General features: G+C 39.8%; 1 long non-coding RNA gene across 1 annotated transcript; it reads right to left on the minus strand.

The window, feature by feature from the left end:
* Positions 1 to 6,860: 6,860 nt before the first annotated feature.
* Positions 6,861 to 9,941, minus strand: LOC118238661. Its single transcript, XR_004769528.1, has 2 exons — positions 9,655 to 9,941; positions 6,861 to 7,396 (listed from the first exon to the last, which is right to left on the minus strand). It is a non-coding gene; the product is annotated as an uncharacterized LOC118238661 (long non-coding RNA).
* Positions 9,942 to 23,116: the final 13,175 nt, after the last annotated feature.

Consider the following 23,116-nt stretch of genomic DNA (forward strand, 5'->3'; position numbering starts at 1 on the left):
CAATGGCAGATGTCCCTATTAAAGAGAAGTCCAGTTTGTGACAGTCAGAACTAATGACTCCTAATTAAATAGGCTGTCTTCCATTCCTATTCAAAGAAATTTAGAACTATATAATGCCTCAAGAGTTTCATTATTTCTTTACTAAGATCCACTGCAAAAAGCATCCTTTGTTTGAACTACCACATCTGAATCACATGGATTCTGAAGTATTTTTATTGCTATGATATTGCTTTTAGCTATGAAAGGAAATTCATAGACAGCAACAGAAGGATAAAAGTAGCTGAAAAGTTTCACCTAGCAGCTAAAATTTGAATTATGAACTGCCAGTGTGTGTGTGTGTGTGTGTGTGTGTGTGTGTGTGTGTGTGTGTGTGTGTGTGTGTGTGTTTAAATAGATGAGTACTAAGAGACAACATCCTGGAACTATAAGCTTTAAGAAGAAAAATCAAATTTTATTAAAATTTTATTAAAGCTAGCTTAGGCATCAGGAAATTGCAGCATGGAGGACTTCATAGAGGAACTGAGTCTTGAGGGAGAGGGACTGCATTAGAGCTAGCCAAGGCATCTGAGAGAGAAAAGTCATTAACCCCATGAAGTTTAAAGTGAAGGGTACTGGTCCTGGAGACAGCCAAAGTGCAGCACAGTGTTTTAGGAACACAGGGAAGCTCAGTGAGCCTGGAATGCTGAATGTGGGAAGGAGACAAGGTGGCAAATGGGACGGACATAGAGAACATAGGGATATTGAAGTACTGTGTTCTGTCTGTTGTGTTGAACACAACTGGCAGAAAGGTTGAGTGATAGAGAAACATTTGATCACATTCCTTCTTGCAGGAATAATGCCAGTTTGGAAGTAAACAGTAAAATGACACACATATCTTTGACTTTGCCATTCTAGTTTTACCCCTTGATTATGATCATACCCATATTGAATGACATATGTACAGCTTTATTCATTGCAGCAAATGTCAGAAATAATCAAACGTCCATTAGAAGCACACTGGCTATGTATTTTGTTGGCTCAATATGCAGAACAACCAGTACATTAAAAAGGGAACTTCCTTGTATAAAAGGTCACTAAGATACAGTGTACATACAAAGCAAGTGTGTGTGCATGTTGCCCTTGTACAAGAAAGGAAAACAGTGACATTTTCATAAATGTATAAAATATTTCTGTAATAATACACAGAAATACTCACACATCTCGTTATGTAGGAGGGAACAGTATAACTGGGAAGTTGAGAGTAAAGTGTCTTTTGACATCTTTGTCCAAAGCATCTTGTTGAGTGACATAAGTAGGCTCTAAATTGTAGCAGAGTAAGTCCTGAGTTGGCTAAAACATGAAGTGGGTAAGCTGCATTCTAGAAGTCTGTTTATGGATGGGCAGAGTATAGGGTAGGGCTTAGAGCGGGGGTGAGGAAGCAAGGTTAGACCAAATGTCTCTAGTTTGAGAAATAGATCTGAACTTGTTTTCAAATACAACCAGATATGAAAGACATTTTACAAAAGGTAAGAAGGAAATATTGTTGAAGTAAGGCAAGGAGAAATGGGAATATTGTTAAGTCTAAACAAGGTTCAAAAGTGTAAGTTCAGGCACTATAGGTTTTTTTATTTTTATTTTTATTTTTGCTTTTGCTTTTCCTTTTCCTTTCCTTTCTTTTCTTTCCTGTATTGGAATTTCTAAATTGTACTTAGACTCTTTCTAATTTGTATTTAGAATTCGATTACTTACACTCTGATATCAGGGTTTGTGAATTCAGGCTTTGAGTTATGTTCTATCACTAATTGTGAACTGCTACCTGGCACATCTGCAAAGATATATTATGGACTATAGGGTGTTCATGCGTCACTGTACATACCTATCAAAGCACGAGTAAGGTGGAATGCACCAACTCTATGTAGAGTGTGTATGCATGAAGCCCAGTGACTCCACTTCCCCCACCATCCCCAGATGGTGAAAAGTGTTGTTCTAAGTCCTTCTAAGTCCATGGCCTCTAATGTGTGCCCTGTCCAGATCCTGGCTGCAGGTGGATCTTCCACCAAATATGCACACTCAGTACAAGAGTCAGGACAAAACCCTACCAACTTCCTTCTAAATTGCTAATGCTCTCTATACCCTAGCCCTTCAGTCCCTCACTCAGGCCTCCGCTAAGTGCAACAATATGCCTCATGCTCCCCCTAGTGCTAGGCCCCCGGAATGCCTTTAAATGACTTAAAGCACATGTTGAGAGCAAAGCACACTCACTCACTACCCATAACACTGACAAGTACAGGAATTACAGAAACAAGTACATCCATGTCCCTCATGTCCCACCTGATGCCTAGGCTTCTGTGGCCGCTTTTGATTATGAAGAAGAATGTCCATGCCAAATATCTAAGAATTTACAGTGAAAAGGATAGGCGTTCATTCCAATGTAATGAAAAGGTCACCGGTTTTTCTCTTGCATTTGGAGGAAGAAAATGTTAAAAGCATAAAGACTCCAGGAGAAGACAGGAACATAGAATATTCCAGTCACCAGATAGGGGCACTGGTGGCCCCAAGCTGAGACATGGAATCACTGTCACACCGAGGAACAGTCATGAGATGAAAAAACGCCTCTGAGAAGGCCAGATGGCAGGGATCAAATAACCCTACGGAGACCTGGCAAGGGAAGATGCTTCCCTGTTCCGAACCACTCCAGATCAGTGATTTGGAGATTTGGTAGTCATGTTGAGCACTGATGGAACTATGGAATTTCAGCCAGAAAAAAAAAATGTACGTTCATATCCACAAAAAAAAAATCACATAAAAAATTCAATGAGTAATAAACAAAGATAAAGAAGCTTGGTATCACTTTTGTAAAATTCAGGACACTGTTTTGATAAGTCTAATTAGTGCTACCTATCCATGCATGGGGTGGGGCCATCCACTGAAGTGTGGGAAATCAACCTGTGGGAACACACTCAAGAAAGAATGATTCTCCTCCCACGAAAGCTATCAGTTGCAAATAGCTCCTGTAGTTGAGTAGGGAAGGAATAAGTTTGAGGGATATGGGAGGAGTTGGATGGGGAGAAAGGGGTAGATAATTCTTATTTTCTTGTAGACATGTATGAAATTATTAAGAATTTGTAATATATATGTATATTTTTAAAACATTGCCAAATTCAAGCCAAAGCTAAAGAGACGTTTCACCTGCTTTTATCTGTCACTTTAGAAAAGATCAAGATATTTAATAATGTAAAGTACTATGATAAGCATGGATGAGCAGGTGTTCCTACTTTATGACTGTGTTAGAAACTGGTGCCAGTATGTGGAGTGGCTTTCCCTCAGGCACAGCTTCACTCCCCACCCCCAAGTCTAGGATTCTCTCATTTATGGAATCTGTCTGGTTCACACCTCTAAGTTTTAAACGCAAATAAATAGCCATAATCGTCATTTGACTGTCTCACAAACTCTACATATTCAAGGTATTCAACTCAGAACTCAGCCTCCACCCCATGATTCTCTAGGATCACTCCCTGCCTGGCGAAAGGGCATCTATGAGTCTGTAATGGCCAGGAATTCTCTAGACATCTTGACAATTCCCTTTAAATATTTCTCTCCACTCTCTATGCTGTTACACCAGGAATCTCCTAACTGGGATCCTAATGTCAGTGCAATCAAAGTCTTCTTTTCAAATTTAAGCATTAGTGGGCTAAGTTCACTGCTGCCAGTCCTCCCTCCACTATGTCTAAGATGAAGAGAGAAATCCTAGATGCAGCCTACAGATCCCACACAGTCCTCCTAACTCTGCCTCTTTTGGTCCAGTGCCTTGCTCTTGCTGTCTGTCTCACATGATAGCACGCTGATATCTTTCTCTTGTTTTAAAGCTATTGGTTGCTCCCTGTTCCTGGAGCTTTTCTGTCTCTTCTGACTGAAGTGATCTTTTTCTTTCCTTTGTCTGTGAAATTCTACTAGGGACATAATCTCAGTGCTGTGGAGGAGCCACTCTTATCATGGTGGCTCAGTTTTTTTTTTTTTTTTAACTTTGTGTGAAGGAGAGTCATGTCTTTGCCTTCACAGAACTCTCCATAATTTTCAAGTGTATCCTGATCTTTGTGAGTACTTTAGTTCCTTCTTTTCCTGATAGTCTAGTGTGATAATACTGTTCTTACATTTCCCAATACATGATATTCTGTCTTGAAATGACATGCAGCAACGTGTGTGTGTGTGTGTGTGTGTGTGTGTGTGTGTGTTAGAAATGTAAAGAAAACACACAAAAATGTTAACAGTGATTATATACATATATGCATATATATATCATATTTGTATTGCTTCTATATTGTACTATTTTATGCAATGGTAACCATTCATGCATAACACATATTCAAGGAGCTGTACTATTAAAACTCTAATTGATTCAATGGCAGAGGAAACCGAAATTCTCAGGTGGCCCTATATCAGATACAGCCACACCACAAGAGAGTACTAAAAAAAGTAAACAAACAATATCAAAAAGGGTCTTTGGTGAAATTATAAAACAATTAACCCAAAAGTCAACAACAAAAGAGACTTCTTTAAAACATCTGAATTAGTATCCTTGGGGACATTTGTATTTATCATAAAGGAAATTGCTATGAGAGAGAGACAAGAAGAGAGAGGAGGAGGGAGAGGGAGAGAGAGGGGTGAGAGAGAGGGAGAGAGAGAGAGAGACTAAGGGAGATAGAGACCCCTCTCTATCAATAGTCAAAATCACTTACTGCTCTTGTGGGGACCCAGGTTCACTTCCCAGTACCCACATCAGGGGGCTCACAATCTCTAGTAACTCCAGTTCCATGGCATAGAAACCCTTTGGCCTCCAGAGGGAATCTGCTTTGGCACACATAAACTCAGATACATACACACAAAAAATAAAAATAAAAATAATTAATAGGTAAAGCTGAGTACAAGGAGATTCATCTAATGAAAGTGTGTTGAGGCTAAATGATGGGAGCATACCAAAGGACAAAGGTAAGCATAAAGGTAAATCAAGGCAGTCTCTCAAAATAGGAGCACAGGAACAACTGAAAATATGAGGGAAGTTGGATGACATAAAAGGTGACAGTATTTGACAAAGAGATTGGAGAAATCATGCAGGACAAGAGGAAGAAATAAAACGAAAACAAAGACAACATATAGTACAAGAAATTGTCTCAGACTTAAAAACCAAAAAAGTGTTCAGACACTAAGGGCCTGCCAACAACCAAGCCTGGGGAGCACTGGGGGAGAACTTAAGATATAATCTAGACTCACATTCTAGACAGTCAGCTAACTAAGGATGTAAAGAAAATCACACGGCTTCCAATAAGGATACAGTGTGAAGGAATGGCTACCAGGCTTGGTGCCACAAGTAGAGGCAGGAAGATCCAGAGTTCAAGGTCAACCTTGGGCTACAACTGCCACAGTTCAGCTTGAGTAGTATCAAGCACCCTGTCTCAAAACAAAACAAAAAAATCCACAATAACAACAACAACCAACAAAAATCAAAATGAAAGAATGGCCATATCTCAAAATTATTTTCACTTATTTTCAGTTATCCTGAACCTAAAATTTTGTGATCAATCTATCAATACATATTTTAGAACAAAACAAAGACCTTTTGAACATTAATACCTAAGCTTTTATATGAAAATTTTCAATGTGAAAGTGTCAAAATGAAACAAGAAATCAGAGAAGGAGACAAATTAAATAGTTTCTCTGCTTTTCCAATTGATGTTTTGTTTTGCATTTTGTTTTGTTTTTTAATCAAGAACCACTCTAGGGGCTGGTGAAATGGCTTAGCAAGCAAAATAGCCTTTACCAAGATTCACAGTGAGTTCAATTCCCATAGTCCACATGGAGGAAGGAGAGAACGGATTCTTCAAGTTGTTCTCTGACCTTCAGACACCCACATCCACCATGACACCTCTCCACAAACTTGCACACAAAATAAATATATCAGCAACAAAAAAAAATAAAAAGAACTGCTCTATGGACTGAATATACAATGAGCAAAAAGAGGAAATAAAAATGTGATATATCTATGGGGCAGGGAGAAGAGTCAAAAAGTGTTTTGGTAAGTTATATAATGGCACTTTGATGGTTAATAGAAAGACCCCGTGGAGAAGGGGAAATTAGATCAATGATGAGTAAATTACAAGGGTTTCTCTGCAATGGTGTCTTCACTTAGCAAAGGTGACAAGATAAGGGCATAATGAGTGGCTGCATTGACTAGAAGGAAGAGTAGTGGACACAGCTGCAGGGCGAGCAGCTGTCATACTTGAAAGGATGTCACTATGCTCCCATTGCCACCTACTTAAACATGAGGTTGAAACTGAGTACAAAGGAAAGAGTGGAAGCTACATATAGGCTCAAAGAAGACCAAAAGTAGAAAAAAGCTCAACCAAACCTTCATGCCTAAAGTCCCTTGATGAACTTGCTCCCCTAGTACTGTTAGTTTCATGGTTGGGGTTTCTATTGCTGCAACACCATGACCAAAAACAAGTCCGGGAAGAAAGGGTTGATTTGGCTTACACTTCCACATTGCTGTTCAGTACTGAAGGAAGTCAGGACAGGAACTCAAGAGGGGAAGGATCCTGGAATCAGGAGCAGATGTAGAGGCCATGGATGTTGCTTACTAGTTTGCTTCCCATGGCTTGCTCAGTCTGTTTTCTTATAGAACCAAGGACCAACCAGACCAGGGAAGGCACTACCCACTGTGGTCTGGGCCCTCCCCCATTGATCACTAATTGAGAAAATGCCTTTCAGTTGGATCTCAAGGAAGCTTTTCCTCGACTGAGGATCCTTCCCCTCTGATGACTCTAGCTTGTGTCAAGTTGACAAAGAAAACGAGCCAGTGCACTAGTCATATATGAGGAGAGCAAACATATAGAACAGAATTATTTAATTTAATGTGTATTAAATGCTATTTATTACCTTCTGCATTTAGAAACCATATGGTTTTTTAAGTTAAGTTAAATATGATAAAGGACTATAATGAAAACGTAATAAGCATAGACAACACAAATGCCAATATAAAGGAGAATTCACTGGTAGTGAGAGGAGATAGACTTCCCTTTTCCCAGAAGCTGTCCCCTCATGGAGACACTAGAGTGTTTCTGATTGGGGTAAAGAAATAGAAAACATTTTAGTGGTATGTCAACATCAGGCACTGCCACATTATCTCTGCCTCTGACTGGCCTATTGTTTGAAAAATATCAAAATATTTCATTGGAAATATCAGGGTGAAGGTTGGCTATCTAAAGTCTTCCTTCAAACACTCCTTTCTTCAGAGGTAAGCGTGCCTCATCTGCACTGTCTGCCTCAGCCAGAGTAAGATGTGTATTCCATCTGTAATCTCCGTTTCCTTGGTGACAGCTTACTTTTCATACTACATCAGTTACATGGACCGGCAAGAAGATGTCTGCAAAGGACAAAGAATATGCAAAGAAATTTAGCAATGCTGCAAAGATGTTTTATACAGTCTGAAAATTACATCATGGTTTTCTGTGAGCTCACCTCGGTGTCAGATACAGCTACAAGCCATCAACGCACTGCAAATCATGGTAATGGCCCAAAACTTACAACCTGTGGTCCAATGGGAACTCATCTATTTGAATATGGAATCCTACACAGTACCATCTTTGCTTCTTTTTTGGAGGGGAGGGCACAGGGGCTTGTGGAGACCAGAGGTTTTTCTCCTTCGTTCTCTACCTTACTTCGCTAAAGCTGAAATTCAGCATTTGGGTAGGCTGCTTAGGCATCAGTTCCTGAAACCTGCTTGTCTTTGCTGCCCACCAATTGGATTACAGATGCTTGCTACCATACCTGGCTCTTTGCATGGTTTCTCAGAGAGCATACCTCATGCTCTCACTAAAATCCATTTGCCCACTGAGCTATCTTTCCTGGCCCAGCCCTTGGCTTTTTTTCTGTTGTTAGGAGCCACAGTTAGTGAAGCAGACATGGTTATTCAGCATCATAGGCCAGCATTTCTTCTGAGGTTTTTAATAGGTTGGGGAACACTCCCCAACACTCATATGAGAAACTTCACAGAATGATTCAAATTGTCTTTTTTAAAAATTCACACAGAGCAATGCTATATAAGGTCATAGAACATCTAGACAGACCACCTTGGACTGAATGACTGACTCATCAGACTATATGGGGCATGGATGTTTGAAGCCACAATATTCAGTCAGTCTTGTTCTTTGGTAGAGGCATGGGACATCAAGCAAGGCAGAGGAGCTTAGTGAAGGAAGGAGACTGAAGACTGCCTGGCCAAACTCAAACACATCTCCACCTGTGTTCATAAAACACTACCATGTCCATCCTTCCTCATGGTTTTTGTATTTCCTTTCAATTTCCCTTTTATCTATTGAGAAATTTCATGGTTTAAAATATTCAAAACTTAGGTGAGTGATAAATTAGCAAAGTGTATGAAACCCACTTAGTAAAAGTGTCCTTTTTATCTCAGAAGTTTGGAACATTTTAAAAAGTGACTATTTGACCTTTTAAGACTACCTAGAATGCAATTATCATTTTGTCTTGGGATTCCCAACAACGATGCTGAAATTAGTTACACAAAAATCTTTAGCCTAATGGTAGTTAGTTATATAAAGTCTCCACTGGGATATCTTTAGTTCCACACTGGATGCTGGAAAAGATCCAGAAGCATGCAGCATTCCTCTCCTTCAGGGGTTCAAAGCTTAGCAAAAGTTAAAATCCTATTAGGAAAGTAAGGCATGAACACAAAGCGGCAACAAGCCCTAGTAACATGATCTGTTTTAAATCTCAGCATGTGTTCCACAAGAGCTCTAGGACTCTGCACAATCAGTTGTCTGGAGAGGCTTCCTGAAAAAAAAAAAAAAAAAGAAAGAAAGAAAGAAAAGAAAAAAAAGAACTTGGCCGGCAGGACCACACAATTCCCCAAGACAGATGGAGGCAATGGAAGGTATGTAAATTGGGAACAGGTATAGAAAATAACAAGCCAGTCAGCAGACTGGAAAACTCACTTCCAGAATACAGTGTGTGTGTGCCTCTTTTAAAATAGTGAGTCATATTTTATAGTCTAAATAGACTTAAGCATTTTTGGCAGTCCCTTCTGTCTCTGCTTCCTGCAGTAGTTCTAAAGACATACAAACGAAATCAAACTTCAGCACGCCGTTGACCCATTACAATGACTACGGCTGCTGACCATGCAGGCACATAGAGCCACCTCACTTTTCCTCGGTTACATTATTGGGTTCTTTCACTTCCAGCATCTGAAGGCCACTCACAGCCAGTTCCCTAGTGACAGATCACAATGATTAGCTTCAGAGGTGTTTTCTTTTTTTTAAATTGGATAGTGTGGTTAAAAAGACAGTGGCTTTGAAAACCAAGAAAGCTGTTTCCTCATTACCTATGATAAAGGAAAAATAACTCTTGACCAGCCCTCGATATTCTACATCGTAAGACGTAAGGAGGACATCATGACCCCAAACTCAGGAGTATAAAATTACAAAAGCCAGGCCAATAGAAGACAAATAAGAGGCAGACACAGGGTAGTTTCAGCCTCTCTTTCTGCCTCTCTTATTCCCACCCTTCTACCTACCCTCACTCATTCATCTCTTATTTAAGTGGCCATGTTATTGCTAATAAAACAAAGATGACCTTGATGTCTCTGTGGAATTCTCAATTACTCACCTTTGAGAGGGAATGAAAAGAACACCATCAAATGTTCACAGAAGTGTGTCATCCTAATGGTATTCAGTCGTCCCCAGACACAGCCTGAATGACTCACCAGGGCCAACTTCAACCTCCATTTCTGTAGTTGATTTTGGAACTATGCACCCAAGTAGGATAGGGATTCGATCTTGACTGTTAATGTATCTTTGCACCTCTGTTTCTATCCTGAAATATCTGTCCTTTTGATTCCTATAGTTCTCATTTGGGAGACACAAAGAAACAAGTGAGAAGCTTTAAAAAAAGAAAGAAAAAATGTCCAAGCAGATCTGAGATTGGGACCAGGCACTGGGAGACACTGCCCCCTGATGGCTATTTCAAGTTATAACCAGTGCTGACAATCCAGAACAGTCAGTGGTGCCCATGTGGCCTCAATGAGAATCCCTTGGATTGGTTAAAGTGAATTTAAAGTGCCCTTGTTTTGTGATTGGATGGGAAGTTGGCTCAGAGTGCCCAATAAGGGTCTGATTGTGATTGGCCCTGAAAGAGTGAGAGACGCATTACCATCCAATCATCTTCCTGGAACATGTATTTGGGACTGACTGCGCCGCTGGTATTTCTACAGCAGACTTTAGAGTTGCTCTTTCTTGCCAATTTATCCCTCCGGCAGGTCTCAGCCCTCCAGCTGTTCTCAATATGAACTTGTAGAGCCTTACTTCATTTAATGAGATATAATCTGCTGGCATCTACATTGTACTGGGTTTGGCTCCAGCTGGCTCCTGGTCGTTTTAAATTGACTCCATCTTTTAATCCTGAGTATTGTCCTACTTGGGTCCCACCAGGCAGATGTTCTAGAGTCTAGAACATCCAGACACAGACTGACCAACTTCCCTAGAGTTATGCCAGGACCCACAGGCTGGATGAGCCAGAGACCTAGGTTAGAACCAAACACCTGGAAAAACAATGTAAATATGCCGAACAATATTCTGCTGTACTCATAGATTGGTGCCTAGCTCAGTTGTCATCAAGAGGCTTTGTCCAGCAACTGATGGAAATGGAGACGGAGAACGTCAGCCTGAGTGAGGGACTGGGAGGAAGGATTTTAGGAACCAGAGGAGTCAAGGGCATCACAAAAAAACCCCACAGAATCAACTAACCTGGGCTCACAGAGTAAATCCATAACCAGGGAGCCTGCATGGGACTGCTGAAGGTCCTTTGCATATAAGGGACAGTTATGTAGCTTGGTCTTCTTGTGGGACTCCTAACAGTAGAAGTGGGGGCTGTCTCTGACTCTGTCGCTGGCTTTTGGGACCCTATTCCTCATAGCAGATTGCCTTACCCAGCCTTAATACAGGGGGAGGTGCTTAGTCTTACTGAAACTTGACATTCCTTCCTTGTTTTGTTGGTATCCATGGGAGGCCTGCTCTTTCCTGAACAGAAATGGAGGAGGAGTGGATTAGGGGTGGGTGGCAGGGATGTGGGGAAGAAAGACTTGGAGGAGAGGAGAGAGGGGAAACTTTATTTGGGATGTATAATTAACTAAGTAATTAATTAAAAAAAAGAAAATGCCTCACAGCTGCATCTTATGGAGGCATTTTCTCTATTGAGTTTCGCTCCTTTCAGATAACTCTAGTTTGTGTGTCAAGTTGACATAAGACTTGCCAGCACAGGTACCAAAAATACTAATAAAGACACCTGAATGCATCTGTGTGTATATGTCCATGTACGTTCACACACACATATACAAACATACACTGACATACATGTTTTGAAAAACTCTTCAAGTTGTTGACAATGATTATAACATTTTGTTTTTAAACTTACTTTCACCCCCTTTGTTGTATGGGCTGTGTGTGTGTGTGTGTGTGTGTGTGTGTAATGTATGCCACAATATTCACTAGAAAGGTTCTGGTCCTTGCCTCCAAAGTCTTTTTTGTCCTGCTGCATATGTCAGGCTAGCTGGCCAGGGGGCTTCCAGAGATTCTCAGATCCCCTCCTAGCACCTTACTGCAGGAGAGCTGGAATCATAGAGGTGATTTCCATTGGTTCCGGCTTTCCTTGGGCTCCAGGGATGTGAGCTCATGTCCTCACACTTTTGGGGCAGGTTTTTTAACCCATGGAGCCATCCCACCAGCCTTGTTCTCTTTTTCTTTTTAAAAATTTAATACATATTATTATTATTGAAAATAGATTATTCTTTTTGTGCTTTTTTGTTTATTTAGGTTCTTTAATTACTACTCATATTTATGTATCCATCCCCCCATTCCCCTTGTTCTCTTTTTCAACTGTACAAATAAAACTTCTATGAAAAGGGTTGTAATGTATGTTCTTAAGTTATGTAAAAGTGCATGCTACTTCAATTGGATTTAAACTCGGAGGAGGCTTAAGTGGCCATTTCAAAAAGTATAATGGCACGGAGGAAGGTAATAATAATCTAATCATAAGCACACTATCACCTTCAAACCTTCTCTTTCTGACCTTGCATGGGAGAGGGGAATAACAAGGTTCACAGAAGAAAGTAAGTGTGCATAGGAAGTATTTTTTGAGTGTGTCTCCAGGGTATTCTTAAAATCAACATGGGTATGAAAGCATTGAAACTTGGATTTCATTTTTAATTTTATTAGTGCAAGTTTTGATTATCTACTTCCAAAGAACATTTTTTTATTTTTTTTCCATTAGTCTGCCCTTCCTATGGGGTATGTGGGGTAAAAATGGCCTAAGACCCATGCTTACGAGAGTAAGCCCACCCCTAGCTTACTCTTGTGGCATTGGTCTTGGGTTAGACCAGTCATTGGTTGGATACTCCCTCAATCTCTTGGTCACGTTTACCCCAGCACATCCAATAGGCAGGACAGACTGATGGACAAAGGTTATGTGGCTGTGTTGGTGTCCCAATTCCTCCACTAGAAGTCTTGCCTGGTCACAGAAGGTGGCCAGTTCAGGAGAGGTATCTGCTATTGCTAGGAGTCTTAGCAGGGGTCATCCTTGTGGATTCCTGGGAAATTCCCTTGGGCCAGATTTCTGTTTGACCCCAAATGACCCCTTTTCAGTATAGTATTCTCTTTCAGTACTCTCCCCCTCCATCCCTTCCCAACCTGGTTGCTGGTGCTCCCATCCCCACCCATCCTTAGTCCACTTATGAAATCTCTTCTATTTCCCCTTCCTGGTGAGATCCAGGTGTCCCCCCTTGAGCCCTCCTTGTTACCTAGTCTCTCTGAGACTGTGGGTCGTAGAATGGCTATCCTTTATTTTACAGCTAATGTCCACTTATGAGTGAGTACATACTGCATTTGTCTTTCTGGGTCATGGTTCTAAACAGAGAGTTCTCAACAGAAGAATCTTAAATGGCCAAGAAACACTTAAAGAAATGTTCAACATCCTTAGCCATCAGGGAAATGCAAATCAAAGCAACACTAAGATTTCTCTTATACCTGTCAGAATGGCTAAGGTCAAAACCACAAGTGACAGATTAATTAGTAATTTATGTGAGACGACCCAGCCTGTTGGTGTTGGTGGCTCCCATGGGCTGGTGGTCCTGGGTTCTATAAGAAATCAAGCTGAAAAAGCCTGGGAAAGCAAGCCAGTAAGCAGCAGCCCTCTGCATCAGCTTCTGCCTCCAGGATCCTACCCTGTTTGAGTTCCAGCTGATTTCCTTCAATGATGAACAGTGCTTTGGAACTATAAGCCAAATAAGCCCCTTCCTCCCCAACTTGCTTTTTGGTTGTGGTGTTTTATTGCAGCAGTAGAAACCCTAAGTAATAAAGTACCTATAAGCCCCAGACACCTCTTAGTCCCTCTGGGACAAACACCAATAACAAAACAATATATACAGTTACCAAGAGCTGGTAAGGACTCAAACTCATCTGTATCTGGTTACCTGGTGACGAAGAGGAGCCCTGGTTCCTATGAGCTTCTTGAACCACAGGCTTCTGAGCCATGTTGTGTTCCGATAGCCCATATGATTAGGAACTTGCCTCAGTTTCCTGTCTCAACTTTTGTTTCCCATCCAAGACCAAAACCTAGTAAGTTCCCCAGCTGATACCTAAAATCTGGCTTAGTTTTAAGCCTCCCTTGTGGGCCACTAACCTCTACGTCCTGATCCTAAGGCCACTATGTTCATTTGCTTCTGAACTTTTCTTGGAGACCAAAAGTGCCATCACCTTCCCACCACATCAGAGCTCCCTTCCTTCCCATCTTTAAAATCTTCAGGCTCCTTTAATACTGGCTTTAGATCACACTCACTGGGAAACAACCATACCACAGTTCTCCCTAACTTCAGTGCACACCGGTCCTGACAGCCAGTCCTCTGCAGGATCCCCAGCAATCTGACTCCTTATGTATTCCTTTCTTTTTGTCCAAGAATCTCAGCCGTGTTTCCATTTTATTTAGAACTTGCTAGCCTCTATGGAGTACTGGGTTATTCAAGCTGCAATGGGGCGAGATCAGTGACAATGTTTTAATGAATTGCCCAGCAGAGTTTCTAATAATCCCTCTTTGTAATGAAAACATTGGGAAGCCTGTGGTGCAGTTTTACCAACAAAGATGTATGGGGTGGATTGTTCTAAAAACAAAAAGACATGCTTGCTTAATAGAGAAGTTTGGACAAGTTCAAGTGGCAGGCTTGTCTTTCAAAACAGGAAAATACATAGGAAGGTGTTTTGTGGCATGCTGAGCCGTTGTTGCTCTAATGTTGTGTTTTTCCTCAAAGAGAAATAAGTCCATGTGTGATTACTTATCTAAGGACCATATTGTGATGAGGCAGCTAAAAAGAATTTGCAAGCTTTGCTTCCACCCCACCTATTAACTCCCCACTAGAAGGAGACTATGTATGCACAGCCTGGATCCTAGAGGCAACGATGAGATTGCTCTCAATTAGATGGGAATGAAACATCATTATCTGGTCACCTCTTCCCAGCAGCCTGTACCAGTATGGAATGCTCAATAAAGGCCCGAGGGTGGGGATAGGGCACTCTCAAAGCAGGAACTGCAAACAGTCCTCTTAGGGCCCCAAATAGAGGGAAGTGGGACTCTGGTGGCCAAAGGGGGCAAAGAATATCTGATCTGGGCAGTTCTCACTCAGCCCCAGTGTACCCATGCTGTATGGAAGTGCTATGGTCAGAGATACTCTGAGGTTTTGCAAGAAAAAGTAGAAGGAAATTTGGGTATTTATGAGAATTCTCAAGATTGTTCAGTGTTGAAACTTGGCTTAAAGAATTTTCTAAACTTCCGGCAAGGCCAACAATACACATGTGCAAGCCAGATGCAAACCCAGGACTTCCAGTCTGTGAGATGCATCGTGGAGACGGAAGAAGCATATGCAGGCTGGGTGAAGCCTTATAAAGGTGAACTATGCATGCAGAGCATATCAACTATGGAAGGCAGGGGGTTCCGAAAGCAAAGACACTCTGTAACCAGATGAAACTGATATCAAGTTTTTCACACCTCTTTAAGTAAGATAGATTGATAGATGATAGATAGATAGATAGATAGATAGATAGATAGATAGATAGATAGATAGATAGGATGGACAAATAAATAAGTATAAACGTAAGACAGATAGGTGTCTCTTGACTTACACAGATTGATAAGCTCATTATAAATAAGAAATTTGGTAAGTATTTAATGTTGCATGCAAATGACTTGGAGTTTCAGTGTGCTCAGGACCATAAAATAGTATTGCTTATCATAAAATATCAAAATTCAGTATTTAATTAATTATTTTACCTAATATATTAGTTCCAATCATCATAAAATCAAATCATAATTAAGTTGGGGGACCATGTGTGTACATTTACATTTTTAATATTTACTAAATATTAATAGCATTATATATTAAATATATAAGCCATTTGTACCAATAAATGCACAAATGGTCATCTATAGTTACTGAAATTTCATTATTATTATTTCAATTTATTATTATTTTCATTCATTATTACTATATAAAACACTATTCATACTGCCTTGCTCATAGAGGAAGCCATTATCATTTGAAAGAATAGTTGTTGAACAAACACTTCATAGGAAGAAATGTCATAGGATCCTGAGAAGAATTAGTAAATGAAGCAAAGACCCTTGGCCTCAAGGAAATAGAACTGTGCTATCAAATGTTCAGACAGTCAATAATAAGCATAAAGAGTAAATTAAACTTCATAGTATGAGGGACTACATTTTACAGCAATATACTTATAGATCAGTGCCTTATTCAGCCGCCATCAGAGAAGCTTCTGCCTGCTGCAGATGGGAACAAATACAGAGACCCACAGGCAGGCCTTAGAAAGAGAGCGAGGACAGACAGACAGACAGACCTTGGAACACACAGCACTAAATGGGATGTCTCCATCAAATCCCTCCCCTCAGAGCTCAAGGAACCCCACAGAAAAGGAGGTAGAAAGAATATAAGAGTCAGAGGGGAGCCAGGTAGTGGTGACACATGCCTTGGGAGGCAGAAGCAGATGGATCTACAAGAATTAGTTCCATGACAGCCTCCAAAGCCACAGAGAAACCCTGTCTCAGAAAAACAAAACAAAACAAAAAAAAAGAGTCAGAGGGGATGAAGGACATCAGAAGAACAAGTCATTATAAATCAACTGAGCAAAGCTATAATATAGATATATAGATAAAGATAGATATATAGATATATTGTAGCTTTTAGTTTAGTATTTTTATAGAACTATTGAGTATGTGAACAAGTGGGTCTCTGACTCTTGTGCCTTGTCTTGGACTCTTTTCCTTCTGTTGATTCGCTTTGTCCAACTTAAGTGTTATAGCTTTTGTTTTATCTCATTATAATTCATTTTGATTTTTTTAAGTTTTACAACAATTAAAGCAAAGGGGATTAGGATTCCCTAGAGAATTAAAACTTCCAATGTTACTTGAGAGAACTTTTATTTAAAAATGAAACAAAGCCAACTATACTGCCAGCTAATACTAGTCTTATTTTAATCAGTAGCAACCACAGCTAAATTGACTTTTAATTTCACGATGTATTTTAAATTTGGGTATTTACATGCCAAAGGCAATCAAACAAAGCTCCTTTGTTCCTTCCTCCAGCTGCTATTTAACAAACATGTGATAAATGTAAAACCCCAGGTCAGGCATCAGGTATAGGAAAGACATGTTAAAGACGAAAAGAGAAGACTATGGTAACAGAATCCCAGAGATACAAATTGATGTGTGGAGACATTGGCATGTTGTGAAATAATCTTTTTGTATACTGTGAATATGTGAATATGTATCATTCTGATTGGTTTAATATAAAGCTGAATGGCCAATAGTTAGTCAGGATTTGGGGGGCAGAAAGAACTCTAGGAAGAAAAAGGAAGAGATGAGAGGAGACACCATGAAATGCAGAGCAAGCAGGATGGAAAGTATGTAGATGAGGTAAATGAGCTTTCCGGCAGCACATCGATTAATAGAAATGGGTTAATTTAAGTTATTAGAGGTAGCCAAAGGCAAGCCTAAGCTATCGGTCAAACTTTCTTAATCAAGAAGTCTCCATGTGGTTATTTGGGAGCTGGCAGGCAGGACAGAGAAAGACTAGCTACTCTGGCCTTTTCTCTGCACTGTGCCTCAGGAATAAGATTTTAAAGGCTGGCTTGACTTCATCATCCTTGGTTTCCTTTGTGTGATTATGGGTTCCAACCCAGGGCTTTTGTGCATTCAAAGTGGGTGCTTTTCCAGTGAACTACATTCCCAGCCCACCATCATTCTTGGGTGTGAATGGACTTAGATCACAAAGTATCCTCAAATCAAACAAAACCTGTGCTGATCAGTCTTTATTGTCAACTTGAAACTAACTAGAGTCACCTAAGAAGCCAGAACTCCAACTGAGGAATTATCTATACCATGCTGACCTGTGCCCGTGTCTGTGGGGCGTTGTACTGATTGATAATTGATGAGGGAGAGTCCATCCCACTGTGGACAGCACCATCTGTAGGAAGGTGGTCCTGGACTGTATAAGAAAGCTAGCTGACCAAGAACATGTAGCAAGCCAGAGAGCATCATTCCTCCATGGTTGGTACCCCTGGTTCCTGCTTTAATTCCTGCCCTGACTTCCTTCAATGATGAATTGTGACTTGAAAGTGTGAGACAAATGAACCCTTTCCTCACCTTTTGTTGAGAATGTTGTGTCACAGCAACAGAATGTAGCTAAAACACAGCCTGGTTTCCTATCCATAATTGTGTCCATATCTTCCTGGACTCCCTCCTGAGTAATCTAAACAATTACTTCTGTTTCCCCATCTACTAACACACAAAGCTATGAGACCAGTTCAGGCTACGTGAGTGCCCCCCCCATCCCCGGTGCTTCAAGACCTTTGTGATTCTCCCACAGAACAAAATAATTTCAAATTTATGTATCTTTTTAATACCCTTCTCAATGGCAATAGAGTAAGAGTAATGATAAGACTTATATTTTAGAGACTGGATCTGGGAAAATTCTGTTCATAAATCATGAACACTCTACAAGATTCATATGAGAATCAAGAAAATTTCTACCAGACCTCTCTAATAAGTACAAAGAACAAATGCAACTTTTGGAAAAGCTAATGCCAAATTCTCACAATATGTCAAGGAAGGTTCTATTTTACATGTATTAAACCAGCTTCTCAAAATGGTCTGTGAGAGAGATGGACGTTTATCTGCATTTTATATATAAGGAGCCACAGGCATGAGAAAACTCAGTGACTCATAGCTGCCAAGTGACATAGGCAAGGAACACCCAATCAATCAGGCTCTAGATACAAGGGTCGAATTCCACCTATAAGCACTGCGACGTGACTTGCACAAGTACAATCCATTCTTCTCTATTTGTTATGTTCTATGTGCAAGTCATCCTGATTAAAGGCATGAGAAATGTATAGATTAAAAGAAAACTTCAAGAAACTAGCCAAGTACCAGAAGAACACAAAAGTCATTAAAAGCATGTGTGTGCCACATCCCCACTCTGACTTTTCTTCAATCACACTTCTTACTGTCAGCAAGACATGCATGAGAATTCTTATGTCAAAGAAAGGAACCCACAAGTAAGAGGGATCACAGATCTCAGTAGACTGGAGTCCTTAGGAACAGAAGGATACTGTGGATCTTGGGTAGCTAGCCACAAAAACCAAACTCTGGAGATGGACTTTGAATTGGAGGCAGATGAAAATAGATCCTTTATTGAATGTCTTATTTTAAATTAGGCCAATATCACAAGTCTCAAGTGATGCCAAAGAATAAGACATATTCAAAAGAGTTCATTTCTTATGAAGATGTTAGAAAACCCTCAAAAATGCCTGTCTCCATCAACAATGCAACAGTTCTTCCTGCATCCAACCCCCTAACATCCTTGCAAATTGCCTTAGAGCCTTCTCTCTTCTTAAGAAAATGGAAGCAGGTTCTTACTGGAGGGAGACCTTCAGAGATCCACTTAAAGTTTATTCCCCAGAAAATAATCAAGAGCAATACTTTTAAAATGTATTTAAACACCAAATACATTTAATTACTTCACTTTTAAATTTCTTAACACTCTGTTATAGATGGTCTCCTTCAGTGACCCATTTCTTAACACCCTCACAATCCAATACATCTTGTAAATTATCAATCCTAATATCTGTTTCTGTCCATATATAAGGATAAGGAGCAAAAATAATCAGTGATCTTCTATAATTTATAGACATTGCAGGGCAATCTACCTTAGGTTATTAGGAAAATGGCTGTAAATATATGTCTAGAACTCAGATTTGCATCTTTAACAGACTCTATGGGAACGTTCTCAAAGGATGATTCCCACTTACTACAAAGAAAGAAGGAAACCCTATACACTGAAGGGCAATTATCCTACTTTAATACTGACCAAAGATGTCAAAAGATGAAAACGGAGTCAGAGATAACAGCTTTCCACCAGCATATGTATGCAGGCACAATAATAAAACCACAAATGACAATCCGCATCTCCTCCTTGCTTTTTGTGGGGGAAGGTTGTAAAGGGAGACTTGTATTGCTCCAGACATTATTGAGGTCAAATTAACAAAGAGAAATAAACAAACCCATCATTTCATATTTAAAAATTAAAAACTGACATGACTGATTGAAATGACTGCTTGTGGAGATAACAACTCATCTCTCCATGGTCACTTCGTAGTAAGCGCCCTGCTTATTGCATTTACTTAACCACTGAGCACATTTTTCCTTTCCATACTTTTTACTCTTAATACAGACTTCCAACTGTCAATATCTTCAAAGCTATGAACTAGGCAAAGAGCTATTTACTTAAAAATCGTGAAGTATAAAAGAAAATGCTAAATTTTGATATTTTACAGTAAAAAATTTTGTTGCCCAAATGGCAAAACATTGACATGAGTGGAAAGCTAGCAAGTTCTTGAAGAGGCTTTCAAAGCTCCAGGAATAATTTTTTCAAATTATTTAAATGATGTCTTATTTATTCTTTTAAATTTTCATGCATATGTACACCACCTTCTGATCATATCCACTCCTCCCTAGCTCATTCCAACACCTGTCAGAAGCCTCCAGTCCATCTCTTGCCAGACTCATGGCCTCCTTTGTTTTTAATTATTACCATTATGGATAACTCCCCGAGTCCAATTAATAATGACCATATGTGCATGGATGTGGGGGCATGTCCTTGGGACATGGACAACCTATCATTGGCCACATCCCCAAAGAAAAATTACTCTCCCTCCCTTAGCAGCCATCAGCAGCCAATAGATCTTCTGCTGGGGGTGGGGCCCCTGGAACTCCTCCCCCACCCATGAAATAAATGGTTGCTTTCACAAGATCTACACAAATTTTACAAATTTTTAAATGAATGCAACCTAATGGGAAACCGAGGAAAACCTTGACAAGATATTGCAAGAAACAAAATATGCAAATGAACAATGATGAGTGAAAGGCTATTTATTCATCCCCATCAGTCATCATGGGAATGTAGGAAGCACTCCTGAAATGTGATGTAACTTTAAAAAAGTAAGAGAGAGGACTGAAATAATGGGAATGAAAGATGGCAGGTGCTGAGGAAAAGCAGAACCCTGGGGATGCACAGACCTTGTTGGAGGACATCTTAATTGGCTAGAAGGCTGTTTAGCAGTGCCTGCCAAACTGAACATATGCATGCCTTATGACCAACAGACATGAACATATGTTAAGAACTAACAGTGCCAGAATGCTCATAGGATCCCCATTGGCAACAGTTCCCTCAGGGAAACTAGCCAAATGCCTATTCAGAGTAGACAGAATAAATAAAACATGGCATATTCACACAACAAGGAGAGTCATCCTATTACTGTGTACAAACATGTGAATGACACAACACAAAGTTAAGTGAACATCACACACATACACACACACACACACACACACACACACACACACACACACACACACACACACACTGTTCTTTATGATTCCAGTTCTTTAAAGTATAAAAACTGACAAAAAATGTCACATGCTTCGTGCCACGTATGAATAGGTAGGCTGATGAGGGCTTCCTTTATTTTCAATATAGAGGTTGCTTACAAGGAATATTCAAGTAGTGTAAGTAGTGTGCTTTTCAGTATTATGCTATTAGAAAACAACAAAGAAATTAGACTGACTTACTCGCATTTTCATTAAACATTTCATTCCATAGAGAACATTGAACAGTTTGATAAATAGTAATATCTGCATTTTATCTGACTTATTTGTAATCTAGAAAATATGTTCTTGAAGCACTCTTCTACAAGGGAAGAAAAGCCAAAGATTAACAGCATATCATTTTCTTGAATTAATACAATAAGTTTTCACCTAGTTAAACAAAAAGAACAATTAAAAACTCTTGCATAAGTGATAAAGATGGTTTGGTGTGCCGGAAAACTTATATTTGATAACTCACTTCCTACCTTAATACATGATATATCTCCCATGAGCCACATATGTGAAATAGAGTAAGCGTCAGGATTATTATTCCATTTTATGGATGACAGAGAAAGCTCCCTTCAATTTGGGGTCAGTGAGATAGCGCAACAGGTAAAGGCAGTGGTCACAAAAGCCTGTCAACCTAAATTTGATCTTGATACCTTGTAAATGTGGATGGAGAGAACTGACTCCACAAAATAGTTCTGTGACCACCACATGTGTGTGTTGCATGTTGATATATACATACATGCGCAAGCATCAATCATAATGCTTAAAAAGATGAAACGTGTCCAAGATCACAAGGATATTTTACATCCACTGGATTTCAGACTTTCCTGATGGGAAACTATTTATGAATGCTCAATAAAGAGTCCTATTTTAATTTTTCATGTGTTACTAGTAATGTGCCTTAGGTAATAACAATCTCTCAGAACAATCTAGATCCACTCTTCTTTTATTGTTCAGAAGCAGAAGTTTTTCTTGATGAAGCATAGCCTAAAGTATTAATTAGAAGATCTTTGTTAGAATGGGTTTATGCCTTTTATTCTCTTTGTTTGAATTTGGAAAAATATATGAGAGCTGTGCATTGTGTTAAACTGAATTCACTTCAGGAAGCTTGTCTCTACTCCCAGGTGTTGAAACAATGATCTAATATCTGGGCTAGCTTTGGGTTTGTACCTAGTCCCTTCATTGTAAAAGGGGGGTAAAGGGGGATAAAAGAAAGATGAACACATGTAAATCTAATTTATAGTTATGTTCTAAAAACCATAACATTGCTTTCTCTGATAAGGAGTATTGTTGCTGAAAACCTATGGGATTGCATTTCTGTGGGTATGAATATTCCAGAATGTTCCCTGTTATTGAATATAACCCATCTCATTTCTCAATCCATCATCTCATTAAAATGTCTCCTGTCTGTAGGTGAGAAGCAACAGCTCATCAAAGTGATGTAATTGTTCTGTAAGATCATTGCATTGTGCCACAGTGACTCTAATACCTTTGATTGCTCTAGATTGGTTGTCAAAATAAAGATCACCTATTATCTTGACTTAAAGTGAAAATATTTGTCATGTTTAAGTGATACATAGAATTTAGGGACTATGGGCTTTAGTTCACAACTAAATGTACTAGTTACCCATTGCTGTCATAAAAAATTAATGCAGATGCAGTGGCTGAGAACAATATAAATCAATGGTCCTAGAGGTTTTTGGCTGAAATCCCAGTAAAAGCACTGAACCAATGCCAGGGTGTTTTGGCAGGCTATGTGGTGTGCTAGAGGTGTGAGGATACCTGTGGTTTTCAGTTTGTAGCTGCAATTTATAGGGTGAGATGTTATTTCTTTGCTGACTGACACTGAGCACAGCTCCCAGCATCTAGAGTTCCTCTTCCCACACTGTCAATGCCAGCAATGTGATGAGTCTCTCCAAGGGTGTGTCCCTCTGACCCACTCATCTTCTTCTTCAATAGCTGTGTGATTAGGTTGAGTCTGCCTGGATTAGTCAGGATCTTGTCTTTACTCAAGCTCTCTACATCTAATCATCAAATTCTTCATGCTTTATTAGGAAATCTATGCACATATTCAGAGGCC

The sequence above is a fragment of the Cricetulus griseus genome, chromosome 4 (assembly GCF_003668045.3).
Source record: "Cricetulus griseus strain 17A/GY chromosome 4, alternate assembly CriGri-PICRH-1.0, whole genome shotgun sequence".
Classification (NCBI taxonomy): domain Eukaryota; kingdom Metazoa; phylum Chordata; class Mammalia; order Rodentia; family Cricetidae; genus Cricetulus; species Cricetulus griseus.